Source organism: Taudactylus pleione, unplaced genomic scaffold, assembly GCF_031769625.1.
Source record: "Taudactylus pleione unplaced genomic scaffold, aTauple2 ptg001032l, whole genome shotgun sequence".
Classification (NCBI taxonomy): domain Eukaryota; kingdom Metazoa; phylum Chordata; class Amphibia; order Anura; family Myobatrachidae; genus Taudactylus; species Taudactylus pleione.
In genome coordinates, this window is record NW_028285433.1 from 736,118 (window position 1) to 752,055 (window position 15,938).

At 46.1% G+C, this 15,938-nt stretch overlaps 1 pseudogene; it reads right to left on the reverse strand.

Moving 5' to 3' along the window:
* Positions 1 to 15,938, reverse strand: part of LOC148454031 (stimulated by retinoic acid gene 6 protein-like) — a 156,053-nt pseudogene that overhangs the window by 116,227 nt on the left and 23,888 nt on the right.

The following is a 15,938-nucleotide window of genomic DNA, read 5'->3' on the forward strand; positions in this document are numbered from 1 at the left end:
TAGATTACCTTTAATCCCTGGGTCAGTGATGATGTCATGCTTAATGACCGAGGTTTTCCCAGGTACGTCAGAGAACAGCACCCTATTTCTGATCAGAAACTCCTTGACCTCTTGTTGTTGAATTGCCGACAGGGTTTTTGCCACTGTCACTTCGGGAACTAAGGGCACTGGATTTACTGGAGGGGCTCGGACGGCCGACAGTACCGTTCTATCTTTCCAGGGCTTTAACAGATTTATATGGTATATCTTTTCCGGCTTTCTTTTCCCCGGCTGGTAAACTTTGTAATTGACCTGCCCCACTCTTTCTAAGATTTCAAAGGGCCCTTGCCATTTAGCCAAAAGTTCATTTTCCACAGTGGGAACCAATACTAACAATCTGTCCCCAGGAGCAAAGCTGCGTAACCGAGCATTGCGGTTGTATACCCTCTGCTGTGCCTGTTCCAGGTGCTCTCTCACTATCGGCACTACCGCAGCAATTCTCTCCTGCATTTTGAGAAACATACTCAATCACCGTTTTGTAAGGACTAGACTGCCCCTCCCATGTCTCTTTGGCAATGTCTTGTAACTCCCTTGGGTGTCTCCCATACAACAAGTCGAAGGGTGAAAACCCGGTGGAGGACTGGGGAACTTCTCCTATGGCCAACAATAAATACGGCAATAAGTAATCCCAATCCCTACCATCCTTGTCGACCACTTTCCTAAGCATGTGTTTTAACGTCTTGTTAAACCTCTCGACCAGCCCATCGGTTTGGGGGTGATAAACCGAAGTTCTTAACTGTTCGATTTTGAACAGGCGGCATAACTCTTTCATGACTTTTGACATAAACGGTGTACCCTGGTCAGTTAGTATCTCCTTAGGTATACCCAGCCTGCTAAAGACATGAACTAGCTCTCTGGCAATGGTCTTGGTTGACGTATTGCGCAACGGGATCGCTTCCGGGTACCTGGTAGCGTAATCCATTATGAGAATATACTGGTGTCCCCTGGCAGACCTCATTAAGGGTCCAACCAAATCCATCGCTATTCTTTCAAACGGCACCTCTATAATAGGCAATGGAACTAGTGGACCCTTAAAATGTGGCCTGGGAGCATGATACTGACACTCAGGGCAGGATGCACAAAAGTCAGATACCTCTTTATGAAGCCCGGGCCAGAAAAACCTCTGCATTATTCGCTCACTGGTTTTCTCTACCCCTAGATGGCCTGCCGTTATATGACCATGGGCCAGATCCAACACTGTTCTTCTGTAGGCTTTGGGAACTATTAGTTGTTCCACAACATCTTCCTCCTTCTTAGTCACCTGATATAACAAATCCTGTCACATTGCCATGTGGGGATAGGACAAAGGACTATCAGGGTCTACGGGTTTACCATCAACTACTTTTACATTCTCCCTGGCTTTTACCAAAGTAGGGTCATTCAACTGCTCCATGGCAAAGACCTCTCTTTTGACCTCTAAATCAGGCAGACGATCACCTGGACCAACAACACTTCCCACCTCAATGGGAGGCACATCAGTTGGCGGGCCACCGTCACGCTCCGCATTCTCTAGTTCGCCAATCATAGTAGAAAAAGGGAATAACTCTGACTCAGAAGAAACTCCCTCCTCCACTACATCGACAACCTTCTCAATGGATCGGGGTTGTTCACCTCTGGAACAAAACGGCTTTCCCACAACTTCCAGAAGTGAGCAAAGTCTCTCCCCAATATTGCATCATACATCAGATCATGCACCAAACCCACAGAAACTATAGCAGAACCACATGGTGTCTCGATGTTCACCTCGGCAGTAACATAATATCGAGTATCCCCATGTATGCAGGTCACACCAACAGTTTTCCCCTTACGCCTCAAGGGGTTCACCAGCTCAGCTTTCATCAGTGTCACCAAGCTACCAGAGTCTAACAGTGCCTCTACGCGGTTGCCATCTACAGTGAGTACACACATATGCTTATCAGTCTCAGCCTGCCGGTCAGCCGTACAGGCTGTCTGTGCAAAGAAAGACCCCCTGCGGTAGACATGAGCAGTATCACATTGCATAGGTTCAGTTGTAAGTGAACAATTAGCGGCAATATGGCCAAAGCCACCACATCGGAAACACTGAGTCATATTAATGTCTAGTCGTTTACGGGGCAAGAACCTTCCTGGCCTGGCAGGCCTGTCTCCAGGTTCTACACCCTCAGTCTTAGATACATTCCACCGCCCAGCACCCTTCTCCCCTGGAACAGTCTTACCAGTGTCTGTGGGAGTTCGCCGGTGCGCCATCGGGGCTCGGTGGGGCATACTCATCAGCTCCTCAGCCGCCACGTACCTCTCCACCAGCTCGACCAACTGGTCCGCGGACTTAGGGTCTGCATGGCTCACCCACTTGCGCAGAGTCGCAGGTAATGATCGCAGGTACCGGTCCATCACAACCCTTTCCACGATCTGTGGTCCCGTCAGCGTCTCGGGCTGTAGCCATTTTGAGGACAGATGGACGAGGTCATGCATCTGTGAACGTGGAGGCTTGTCCATATGGAACTCCCAGCGGTGGACCCGTTGGGCACGAACAAAGGTGGTGACTCCCAAGCGAGTTAGGATCTCCTGCTTTAGTTTTTTATAGTCCTTGGCATCAGCCAGGCATAAGTCGAAATAGGCCTTTTGTGGCTCCCCAGACAAAAAAGGTGCCACCAGACTTGCCCACTGCTCCTTGGGCCAACTCTCCCTTTCGGCCGTTCTTTCAAATGCGGTGAGATAGGCCTCCACATCATCACCCGAAGTCATCTTTTGGAGGAAGTGACTGGCTCGTACGGAGTGAGTGGTGGTGGGAGGACCAGTATTAACATCTCTGGGCCGGGCGATCAAGTGCTGTACCACCTCTTTTATGGCCTGGCTGTTTTCCGCTAAGGCCCGGCGGGTTTCCTCGATGGCAACCTGTTGTTGCCCCTGGGCTGTCTCCAAGGCCGACAGCTGCACCCTGGTGGATTCCTGCAGAGCCCTGGTAGATTCCTGCTGAGCTCTGGTAGATTCCTGCTGAGCTGCTGTAGCTTGGAGCAAGGCTTTAATAATGTCCTCCATTTTGTCCTGGGGTGTAGGTTGGAAGCTGAACCTTGCCTCTCTGAGCATGGGCTGACGCCTCCTCTATGGGACTCCAAGGACACAGCGTTATTTCCACACTCACAAATTGGGTGTCTGTCCCTTTAATTTTTAAACGGAAAGTTTTCCTCTTGCTGCAACTTCAGTGTGTGTGGGTGCCCGCATTCTCCACCATATTGTGACACAGTCAGGTTAGGGGGTCCCTCTCCTGGGTAGAGGACTCCTTCCTTTCACACACAGCAGCTGGGAAACAGTACGCCAGACTGGATTCGGGTACAAGCTGGTCGGCGCCAGTCTTTATTGTACAATGTCAGAAATAACATAAAGAAAACAAACATAAATCCTAGCCCTGTCGGGGCACTAACTTCACAAGTGACTTCCCTCACTACAAGAACCTGGCAGGGCCTAATGCCCTCGCCAGCAACAAAGGCACAGCACAGCACTTACAAGTAGGTTTTCAAGTGTCTCTGAGCAAACTCCCTGCCTGCTCTCCCAGGTGAGACACTCAGCCCTAAACATACAAGGCTTATATTGGCCACTCTCAGGTGGGAACTAACAAGCCTGTTACCAGGCTGCGAGAACCAAAACCTGGAGTGGCCGTGGGTGGAGCCCTCCCTCTCCTCTCACCCACAACCCCCAGGTCCCAAACCGGCTTTTCAAAAAGCCGAGACTCAAGCCTGCTACACTGCAGACTTTCTCCTGGGGGTTTAGAACACATAAGACAGGAATCTGGGACAAATGTACCTGCCACAGACCACTTTACCAGTGATCCTATCACAATATATACATATCTCACAAAAAATGTTAACAATATAGAAAAAGAAACATAATGAAAAATATATTTTATATGTAATCAAAGAAAAAAGGGGGAACACATTATACAATAGAAATCACATTGCATCTTCCCATTAGAATTCAATATTCTTATAAATACTCTAAAATATCATCCTATAATGGAAAGAACCCCATTCTTGTTGGATTTATATAATATATAACACATATGAAATTGCAATATAAAGAACCCCAGTGGACGAATAAATAAACAGATTTCTCTACCCATCTAATATATGTTTATAATGGTGAGATCCAACATCTCTGTCAACATATATATTACTAAACCCATTTCATAGTTTATATACAAAAGGGAAAGAAGAAGAAAAATGAAAAAAATTAACCAGAGAGAGAGTAACAGGTAAATAACAAATCGGCTATGTACTGCACATAGTGGCTAAATATTCTATACAGAATAGATACAGCAGCAGAAGAGTACTAAAACTAGTGGACTTAAAAACGAATATTGGTATAGGGATGGAGGGGAACCTCTGGGTAACAGATGTTATTGTCTATTGTGGATCTGTGCGGAATATCACTGTTGAACCTACAGGGTCCTGGAGTGTCCACTAATGAATAACCCCAAACAACACCCCCCAAAAACAATTTGTGCATATGTATATATATGCAAATACATGCACACACATACACATATGTACACATATGAATGGACATACAACCACACAAAAAACACGTGAGTGCATACACATGATAATTTCCTATATAGTACCCCAGAAATCCTATGCCGAAATTTGTCTCCTCCTCTAACCGTTGGTTTAATTTGTTCTATAGCTAATACTTTGATGTTTTTAATATCACCAGAGGGACATGTCGAGATATGGTTGGGAAGACTGTGTGTTTTACATTTTTTTATCACACCTCGTCTGTGCTCCAGGAATCTAACATTCAAAGTCCGGGTGGTACGACCCACATATTGCATCCCACAGCCACATGTAATAACATATATCACATAATTCGACTGACAATTTAAACCTAACTCTCCTCCTAACCACAATACTTACCATCAGGATTCCAGCGCCGGAATTCTAAGCGCTGACATCCCAACTGTATTGGTTATAACTACATTCCGTTTTTTCTAAGTGTAACCTGTCTGCATTACTGCATTGTAAAGGGGGTTGTGTGAATTTTGGCAAAGTATAACGGTAATGAGTAAGCTCTAAAAATAGATAGCTATTTTATCTGCATGACATTTATAGTGGTTCCAATGAGCACATGGAAGCAGGAAGCAAACTTACTGTACAGGTTTCCTCAAGAGTCTCTTGACATGTTTGACTTGATGTATATGTAAAAAACATGTTTCTTCCTTTGTAAGAAAATGAAAAATGAAATCATTATTAAGAAAGCATTATGGCACAGAAAAAAATGTGTTTTAGGTTTGATATAATATGGTATCTTAACATGGGTACTCTTTGTGAAGAAACTCAGTCTCTGCAAAAGTTTTGAGTACTGGAACAGGCTGCCCTCCGAATCCTCAAGAATCCATAAATACTAGAGATGTGCGCGGACCCCCGTGTTGTGGTTTTGGTTTTGGACCTGGAGTCATCTTTGTGTTTTGGTTTTGCAAAACCACCCTTAAGTGTTTTGATTTTGGATTAAAATCGAATAAAAAAAACGATAAAAATCGATAAAAACAGCTAAAATGTCCGGATCCAAAACCCAAGTTTGGTCTTTAAATCAGAGTTCCGAACTGGCAACAGATCTGAACCAGGACTCTGGGCCTGATTCAGACCTGGTCGCAAGCGCTGAGCGCTCGCAACTGGGTCGATGGTGGCCCACAGCGCATGCGCATGACGGAGCCGGCTCCGTTGTGCGCATGCGCGAGACCCGACTAGCTACGGGCAATCCGTCGCTCTGGGTCTCGCACCAAAGGGGGCGAGCTGTCGATGTTGAGTGACAGCTCGCCCCCTTTGGTGGGCGGGCTGGGGGGGGTGGCTGCCCAAACGGAGGCATTCCCATGAGAACGCCTACCATTTGGGGGCGGCCCCACTGACATCACAAGTGATGTCAGTGGAGACCTTCCGGCTCAATTTGAGCAAAAATCTCTCTGGGGCTTGCAGCCGCGAGACCCTACCAAAAGTGTCTTGTCGCAAGCCCGATGGTCGTGATGGTCTTGACCATCGCAACCATCATCATGGCCACTCGCAATAGCTGTGGGTGGCCACCCACAGCTATGCGAGCGGCCAGGAGGCAGCTCCAAAAAAAAATGGCCCGACCCTGATTAAGAGCGAGCGCTCTGTCAGAGCATCCGGCTCTGAATCAGGGCCTCTGGGCCTGATTCAGAGCCGGACGCTCTGAATGAGCGCCCGCTCTGAATCAGGGCGTTTTTTTTTTTATTGTTGCGGCCTCTTGGCCGCTCGCATAGCTGTGGGTTACCACCCACAGCTTATGCGAGCGGCCATGATGATGGTTGCGATGGTCAAGACCATCGCAACCATCGGGCTTGCGACGAGACCCTTGCGGTAGGGTCTCGTTGCCGTAAGCCCAAGAGTGCTTTTGGCTCTAACGGAGCCAAAAGCACTCCCACTGACATCACCTTTGATGTCAGTGGGGCCGGCCCCAGACGGTATGCGTTCCCATGGGAACGCCTCCGTCTGGGCAGCCACGCCCCCGGCCCGCCCACCAAAGGGGGCGTGCTGTCACTCAACATTGACAGCACGCCCCCTTTGGTACGAGACCCGGAGCGACGGCTTGGCCGTCGCTATCCGAGTCTCGCACATGCACACGACGGAGCCGGCTCCGTCGTGCGCATGCGCACTGGGCCACTATACTACCCACTTACGAATGCTTAGCGCTCGCGAGCGGGTCTGAATCAGGCCCTCTGTTCGAACCGGGACACAAAAGTGAATCTGAACCTTGACCTGGTTCTACGTGGTACCCCTAAATTCAAGTGTGTTCAGATTTTAGAAATCCATAACCGCACATCTCTAATAAACACAAAACCCAGGAACAAGATTTGTTTGATAGATCTCAAGTACTTTCAGAAATAAAACTGGTAAATTGTGAATGTTGGGAAAAGTTCTTACTTACATTTTGAATATCAGCTCCCATTAAAATTCTAATGAATTTTATGAATACGTGAACAAAACGTCCCATCAAGAAGACTAGACACAAAATGGATGGCCAATAAAAAATGACCTTTTCAAAACGTCCTATGACCTGCAAAACACACAGCGCAAGCCAAAGACCAATAACGGTTATTACATTATTACATTTATGTAACTGTATACTAAATAGCATTTTTGGGAATACACTTAAAAGACAAGCGCATCCAATATGAAAAGGAATATTGTAAGAATAGCAAATATATATATATATATATATATATATATATATATATGCAAAAATATTATAATGCGCTATTCACCAAAATATATTTAAGTTCAATAGATTGTAGTTCTGGATGCTTCTGTATTCATTAGCTATTATTTTAGACTTTTAGCACAGACAAGTGGCGCTTCCATGGTTAAAAAACGGTTGTTATGTTATAAACACAACCAGACATTCCGTAGTAAAATCACTTAGAATTTTTTTTATCAAAGACTATTTCCTGCTCCACCTTGTACACTTCAATACCACTGTGATAAGTGTTATTACTACAGAATGTCTGGTACCAATTTTTAAGGGTGTTGTTAACATAATAAAGAAAAAGTCTTTATACTTTGGAAGTGTCCCCTGCCTGTTTTGTATATTTCCAAATATACTGTTTGTTTAAGCTCCCATATATAATGAAAGATATTTGATGTTAGTTGTTGGTGCTAGCTAACCAGAGTAGTGTAATGGGCACCCTACTCTTCACCAGAGACCCTCCAGATTGTCTGTAATGGAAGTTCTATATAGGTAGCAGCCTACTTCTGAGTAAAATTAAATCTAATGTCGGGTACACACTAGACTAAATGTTATACGACCTTGCGGATTGTTCTGACATATCGGGCACATCATCTAGTATATACAAACTATGCGCACTCTCGCGGGTTATTCGTCGGGGTCGTTTCTTCGCCCTGCATGGAAGGCCGATGGAACGACCCAGCTGCCGACGCCGACAAGGTCAATGGTGATGGTGAACGATATATCAGGTGGTTGCTCACTGGTTCGTGCAGTGTGAACCAACCACCCAATATATATATTGTTCATCGGCACATCAGGTGTCACATTGGCGGGTCGCTAAGTGTATACCCAGCCTAAGCCATGACAGGTAGAGCCAGGGCCGCCGTCAGGGGGGGACTGCGGGTACTGGAGTCCCGGGCCCGGACCCTGGTTGAAGGAGGGGGGGCCCGCTATCGATATTGCACAGTATGCAGCCCGTGAACAGAAGAAAAAGGGCCCAGCCGCCGGCGCCGCTGTTACCGGCCACCAACCCGGTCCACATGAATGGAGGAGGCAGCGGGCCCACTCGGGCCGCTCCTCCACCAAACTGATAAACACCCGCCTGCGCCCTATGGTCAATAAAGTTTTTTAATTTGAAGCCGGCGCACATGACGTCATTACGTCGCGCCGCGCCGCTGGAGGGAGAGCCTGGAGTAGGAGCCGCAGATCGAGAGGAGCTGGAGCAGCCAGTGTCTGCAGTGCTGGGGAAGAGGCAGAGAAGAAGGAAATAAGGTAAGTGAAATCGAAAGTTATGCACAGCGGACAGAGGGCCTGATTCAGACCCGCTCGCGAGCGGACACTCGCAAGCGGGTCGATGGTGCCCGAATGCGCATGCGCACGACGGAGGGATTTCCATCGTGCGCATGCGCGAGACCCGGCGAGCAACGAGGAATACGTCGCTCGGGGTCTCGCAACAAAGGGGGCGTGCTGTCGATGGTGAGTGACAGCACGCCCCCTTTGGTGGGCGTGCCGGGGGCATGGCTGCCAGACGGAGGCGTTCCCATGGGAACGCCTACCGTCTGGGTCCGGCCCCACTGACATCACTAGTGATGTCTGTGGGAGTGATTTTGGCTCTGATAGAGACAAAATCACTCCAAGGCTTGCAGTCACCGAGACCCTACAGCAGGGTCTCGTCGCAAGCCCGATGGTCGCGATGGTCTTGACCATCGCGACCATCATCATGGACGCTCGCTATAGCTGTGGGTGGTAATCCACAGCTATGCGAGCGTCCATGAGGCCGCTCCAAAAACAGGTAGGAGGGCCCTGATTCAGAGCGAGCGCTCTGGTCAGAGCGTTCGGCTCTGAATCAGGCCCAGAGACTGGGTTTAAAACCATGGGGGGGGGGTGGGGTAAAAAAAAGTTGGGCAGAGACTGGGTTTAATACCCTGAGGGGGATGGTAAAAAAAAAGGCTGGGCAGAGTCTGGGTTTAATAACCTCGGGGGGGGGTGGGAGGGGGGGTTGGGGTAAAAAAAAAAAAAAGCTGGACAGGGACAGGCAATAGTTCGAACAAGGTCAAGAAGAGTCGGTGGTGAGACTGAAAGTCAGTTTTCAGGTTTGTTAGAGCAAACAATTGTTTAACGTTAATCTACCACATGCACATTGGTCCTGAAGACAAGGTCCGAGGAGACCTTGAAACGTCGACTACTTTTGTGTATAATATGACCTTTTAATACACATCGTGTTCTATATCTTTGGAGTGCCGCTTGATTCTTTCTACGTGGGGCTGCAGTGGCTCCTCATAGAAATACCTGGACTATATATCTATATGATATAGATAGAGAGAGAGAGAGAGAGAGAGACGTAACAAAACCTACCTTTCCATGAGGGCACGATGTAATGTATATCGTTGTTACTATAAACTAGGGATGTGCAGGCTCGGATAGGTTCGAGTTTGCACGTGGAGTTCGGATTTTTCCCTCCAAAAAAACGGAACTCAGAACGAGGCAAAACGTCATCTTACATGGACGAACATCATCATTCCTGGTCTTTTGTCCAGGAATGATGATGTTCGTCCATGTAAGATGACGTTTTGCCTCGTTCTGAGTTCCGTTTTTTTGGAGGGAAAAATCCGAACTCCACGTGCAAACTCGAACCTATCCGAGCCTGCACATCCCTACTATAAACCTAAAAATATTTCCATAATTAGTAAAATAAAATAAAAAAAACAACAGAAACACTTTATATTCATAACTGTATTGATGGCTCCATTAATGTACTTAGCATTGAAAAGATCATGTAAATATTATTGTAAGAGTTATTGAAGGGCATGCAACTTTCAGCCTGGGCAACTATGCCATTGCTGGTACTTTTCTATTTGGTCAACACATGTCTACAATGCATTTGCAAACCTGTTACTTAGGACAGTACTTCCATAATAATATATGGGATCGGTATCCGGCGGTTCAAATCCTGACGCTGGAAGACCGGCACCAGTGAAGATCCCAATTGGGAAGTAAAGTAAGTATCCCTAACCCTCTCTCCCCCCTAACCCTCCCTTAGATGTGTCTAACCCTAACCTCCCCCCTAGTGCCTAACCCTAACCCCCCATAAGTGCCTACACTTAACCCCCCCGTCCCTGCAGCCTAATCCGAAGTCTCCCGGGGAGGGTTCCTAGCCCTAACCTCCCCCCGGGGTTGCCTAATGCTAACCCCCCCATCCCCTTAGCCTGACCGTAACCCTCCCGGGGGGGTGCCTAACCCTAAGTCCCCCCGGGAGCCCCTAACCTAACCTTCCCCCCCCGCAGCTGTCCGCGCCCGTTGTCCGGCTTACCTTCGTTACATATGCCAGGCATCGGGCTCTCGGCGTAGGGATAATGATAGGCGTCAGGATTTCAACACCTATCATTGGTTCCCTGTCGGGATTGCACAGTCAGGAAGCTGGCGGTTGGCATTTTGACCATCCGTTTCCTGACTGCATCCCTAATATATATATTGTTTTACTGGTGTTTGTAGTTCATCATGTCCTAACTGATCAAATGTATGAAAATACAAGAAAGCTTCAACAGCTAATAAAATAATTGGACTAATCACAATATAATTATTATCAAATCAAATGAGCTTTTATGGTTTCACATGTGTGCACGTTTTCATTATATTTATTACCTTTAGACTTACTTCTTCATTATAACTATTGGTCCGTTACATATGCGGTCAGACCCGGTAGTGTAAAGTTATGTTGCTACTAATTTGCGGCGTAACTGCAGATGTTAGGGGTCGTGGGTACAGCTGCTTATTTTAGCAACTGTTCTTGCACCGGAACAATGCTGAATTGCTCTGGTAGTTACGTATCCACCACCACAACTCCCGGCGAGTTGAGTACTTAATTATCGGGGGCCTATTGCCCCCCAATAATGAATAGACCCCTTTAGATTTAGTAGTTTAGATCACAGGTTTTTAAACTCGGCCCTCAGGACCCCAAACAGTGCATGTTTTCCAGGTCATCTCACAGAATCACAAGTGACATAATTAGCTCCACCTGTGGATCTATTAAAATGTGTCAGTGAGTAATGACTACACCTGTGCACCTGCTGGGTGACCTGGAAAATGTGAGCTGTGTGGGGCCCTGAGGACCGAGTATGAGAACCACTGGTTTAGATTGTAGGCTTGTGAGCAGGGCCCTCTTACTTCTTTGTCTGTCTTACCCAGTCTTGTTTTATTACTGTTTTGTACACAATTGTAAAGCGCAACAGAATATGTTGGTGCTATATAAGTAACTGTTACTTATAATAAATAAGCATGGTCCCCGTTTTCAGGAGGGTGCACAGCTTTTTCACTCCTGAAGAAAAAAATTAAAGATTTTAATTTTCCACATCTTCTAAATGGGATGTAGTCGGCATTCTGACAGTCAGAATCCCAACACTCACTATACCGGCTGCGGGATCCCGACGGCTCAAAATGCTGACAACTTAAAACGATAAGTATTAAGGGGAATGCTAGGGTGAGGCTGCGAGGGTGAGGAAGGGTTAGGGTTAGGATGACGAAGGGGGAGGGTTAGTGTTAGGCTGCAGGAGGGGAAGGTTAGTGTTAGGCTGATGGGGGTGCAATTAGGGTTAGGCTGCAGGAGTGGTAGGTTAGGGTTGGGGTTCAGGTTAGACTTAAAATACTTACGGAAAATCGCCAGCATTTTCACCATTTGGATTCTACTAACAATATTCCAACCATCAGAATTCTGACTTTCGGCAGACCATACCCAACCTCTTCTAAAGTAGCAGAGATTATGCCAGGTCTTATGTTTTAGCGAGATGCATTATGTATATAATCTCTGAATCCAAGCCATATCAGTTGATGCGCCTGGGGCACACCTTTTCACACCTTTTCTCAGATTCCTGTATTCTAAATATCTTAGGCAGACTCTAAATAATTGCATTAGGCAAATACAAATGGCAAAAAATTTAAATAGTGATAAAAATTTATGTTTAAAAATATTGGCCCTCATTCAGAGGCGGTCGCAAGAAGCGACCGCTCGCTCTGAATGAGGGCGGCCGCTTCTCTTTTGAAGTGCGGCCTCCTGGTCGCTAACTAAGCTGTGGGTTACCACTTACAGCTTTAGCGACCGACCAGGGTGATGGTCGCGATGGTCAAGACCATCGCGACCATCGGGGCTTGCGACGAGACCCTAAGGTTGGGTCTCTGCAACCGCAAACCCCAGGGAGCTTCCTGCTCTGATCGAGCAGGAAGCTCCACACTGACATCACTGCTGATGTCAGTGCGGCCGCCCACAAAACAGCAGGCGTTTCATCAGGAATGCATCCGTTTGTGTAGCCACCCCCCCCCCGCCTACAAAACGGGGTGAGCTGTCGATCAACAGACAGCTGCCCCTTTTGTAGTGAGCTCCGGAGCGAGAGATTTTCTCTCTTGCTCTGGCACTTGCGCACGTGCAGTGCGGCCGCTGCACGTGCGAAGGGCCTAAACATCGACCTGGTTGCGAGCGCTCAGCGCTTGCGACCAGGTCTGAATGAGGTCCTTTGTCTCTATAGGATTGTGCTTGTAGAGCTCACCATTCAGCAATTGTTTATCTCTCCCTAGAGTTCTACTGCTATGTAAATGCAATGGGACATGGCTAAATGCCAAGATATATATTTTTGTGATTATTTGATGAATCAAGTTATTAGATTTCATGTAAACCTTTTGTATGTATTAAAGATATGTCCTTTCATTTCCAAGCTTGGTAACCTGCAGGTGACCTGTATTGTGTAAGGTCCAGAGTTGGTTTTAATTATTTGTTTAAAAAGTTGTCTCCCCTCTAACATACCTGGAGCCAAAGAGTCTGGAGATGTAAAGAGATACTGATTAAGAGACTAGATAATGGTGTTTGATGCCTCCTGTCTGAAATATACTGATGTCCCATGACATTTCAAAATACTTCTAAAATTCTGGTGCAAGACCTGTAGTGTGTCTCACCTCTTTTCTGCAAATTCTGATTTTCTATCAACATCCCTCCTATTTTGCATGAACACAGAATCCCATGGAAAGGGGGGATATTGAACAGCCCATTGCAGGCATAAAATGCCATGAAAAAAAGTCCATGTACATTTGAGATTGATCTTGAAACCCTTATGTCTTCCCACAAACAGATTCATATTTCATGTAAATTATACTGTTCACTTTTTTTTTTTTAGCAATCTATTTTTTATTGAAAACAGAACCAGTAACGGACACTGAGAAAGGCATATACAGTATACCAACACAGTAGACATAGTCAACAAAATAAAATGTTTACAAATTAAGAAATATAAGAAATAAAAATAAATATATGACACAGTAACCATTATTCAGTTTGAGTCAATGCTACATAAAACAATACAAAATGTGTAAAATAAAGGATAAGAAAAGTAAAAGGAAGGAGAGGGAGGGGGGGGGGGAATGAAATTGTCACCATATCTATGAAAATTAAATAGGAGAGGGAGAGGTGAGGTGGTTATTATATTATATTATAAGGACCCCTTAAACTCCAACCAGTCAAACCAGGTGGCCGTAAAGGCAGAGGAAGTCAGCTGTAAGGAAGATGTAAGGTCTTCCATAGTCATGTAATGGTCAATTCGCTGGAACCACCTGTAAATAAAAGGGCACACAGAAGTCTTCCAGAAACAAGGAATTGTTGCTTGTGTCGCATTCATTAAGTGTCGGAGTAGAGATTTCTTGTACTGAGAAATGGACATGTCCATTAAGTTGAAAAGTCAAAACTCAGGTGTGTTGGGAAGTGGTAGACCAGTTATCCTCTCCGAGATCTCATGGATGTTCCGCCAGAAGCCGGCCAAAACTGGACGATGCCACCAAATATGTAGCAGAGACCAGAGAGATCTGGAAACATTTGGCAAAGAATAGTGGGACAGCTATACCATTGAGACAGAATCTTGTATTGCGTCTCAGTACCTGTATTAAGGGAGAGCTGGAAAAGGTGTAACTTATCTGGGACCACTGGTCGTCCATCAATTCCCTCTTTAAGTCCCTATGCCATGCAGCAACATAAGCAGGCAGAGTATCGGTGAGGCCCTCTAGACAGAATTTATACAAAATAGATATTAAATGTCTAGGTGGTGTTTGGGAGAGACACAATGACTCAAACGGAGTTGGATCCCACCCATCATTGCATGCTAGCATCGACGAAACAAAAGACCTAAATTGGAGATAGGTCCAAAATGAGCTAGACGAAAGGCCAGATGCAACCCGAAGGTCTGTAAAAGATCGCAGCCCACCAGCATCCACCAAGTGTCCCAAGGAGACCAAGCAGAAAGTGAAGAAGGTGACAGCCCAGGTGGGAAATAGGGATTATAAAACAAAGGCTTTAGTAGCGAAACACCAGGGTTAAAAGAGGGGAGGCGTCTAAGTTTTGTCCAGCAGTTAAGAGTGGGGTCCATTGTAGGATGATGGAAACAAGAATTTTTTTTAAACCATGGAATGATTGGGGTGGGGATATTAGCAGAATCACCTTCAATAAGTGGCCATTGTTTAGTGGCTGGACATCTAGACATCTCCACAATTCTAGCCAAGTGTGTCGAGTGATAGTAACTAAGAAAATGAGGGAGTTGAAGACATCCCCTTAGAGCGGCTTTGGACAAGTATCTTTTGTGATAACCTGGGCCTACTGTTACCCCCAAACAAATTTCCCTACTATACCTTGAAGTTCCTTAAAATAAGAAAGTGGGACCTTAAAGGGGAGTGTTTGAAACAGGTAAATAATTTTTGGCAGAACTGTAATGACGACCATTTCAAAAAGTCAGTTTTAAATTTGATTAGCAAAGGGGAAAAATTAAGTTGAAAGAGGTTAGAATTGTCCTTAGTAAGGATGACACCTAGATATTTAAATTGATATGGGTTCCAATTGAACAAAAATGCCTCCCTCAGACCAGTCACTACAGAATCAGGTGTCGAAATACTAACAGCCACCGATTTTGCATAGTTAATTTTAAAATTAGCTAAGAGTGAAAACTTCTGAAACTCATGCATGAGAGCAGGGAAAGAGGTCACCGGGCTAGAGATGGAAGCAAGAAGATCGTCGGCAAACAATGCCAATTTATTATCAGTGGTCCCTACCTGGACCCCTCTGATGTCATTATTCGCCTTGGTTGCCCTTGCCAATGCCTCCATACAGAGCACAAAGATCAAGGAGGACATGGGGCAGCCCTGTCAGGTGCCATTTCAAATTGGAGAACAGTTTGAAAGAGACCCGTTAATTCGTACCCTAGCTAAGGGGAAACAGTATAAAGCAAGTATAAGATGGAGACAATGCGGACCCAAACCCAAGTGCCCAAGAAGACCCTCCATAAAAGTCTATTCGGTCAAATGCCTTCTCCACATCAGTGGACAGGAGGACTACGTGGGATCCACCCTGCCTGGGGAGGTGAATTAAGTCGATAATTTTGGTGGTGTTATCCTTAGCTTCTCTACCAGCAATAAATCCCACCTGGTCCCCATGAACCAAACCCGGCAGGAGAGGTCCCAATCTTTTGGCAAGAAGTTTGCCAAACAATTTTAAGTCTGTGTTCAGGAGAGCTATCGGCCTGTAACTCGAGCACTGGGCAGGGTCCTTCCCATCCTTAGGAATTATGGAAATATGAGCCTCAAGACTCTGGGGAAAAAAAACTGTCGCCCAAAACAGCATTACACGCCTTTAAAAAAAGGGGCATGAGAGTGGCATTGTACGTTTT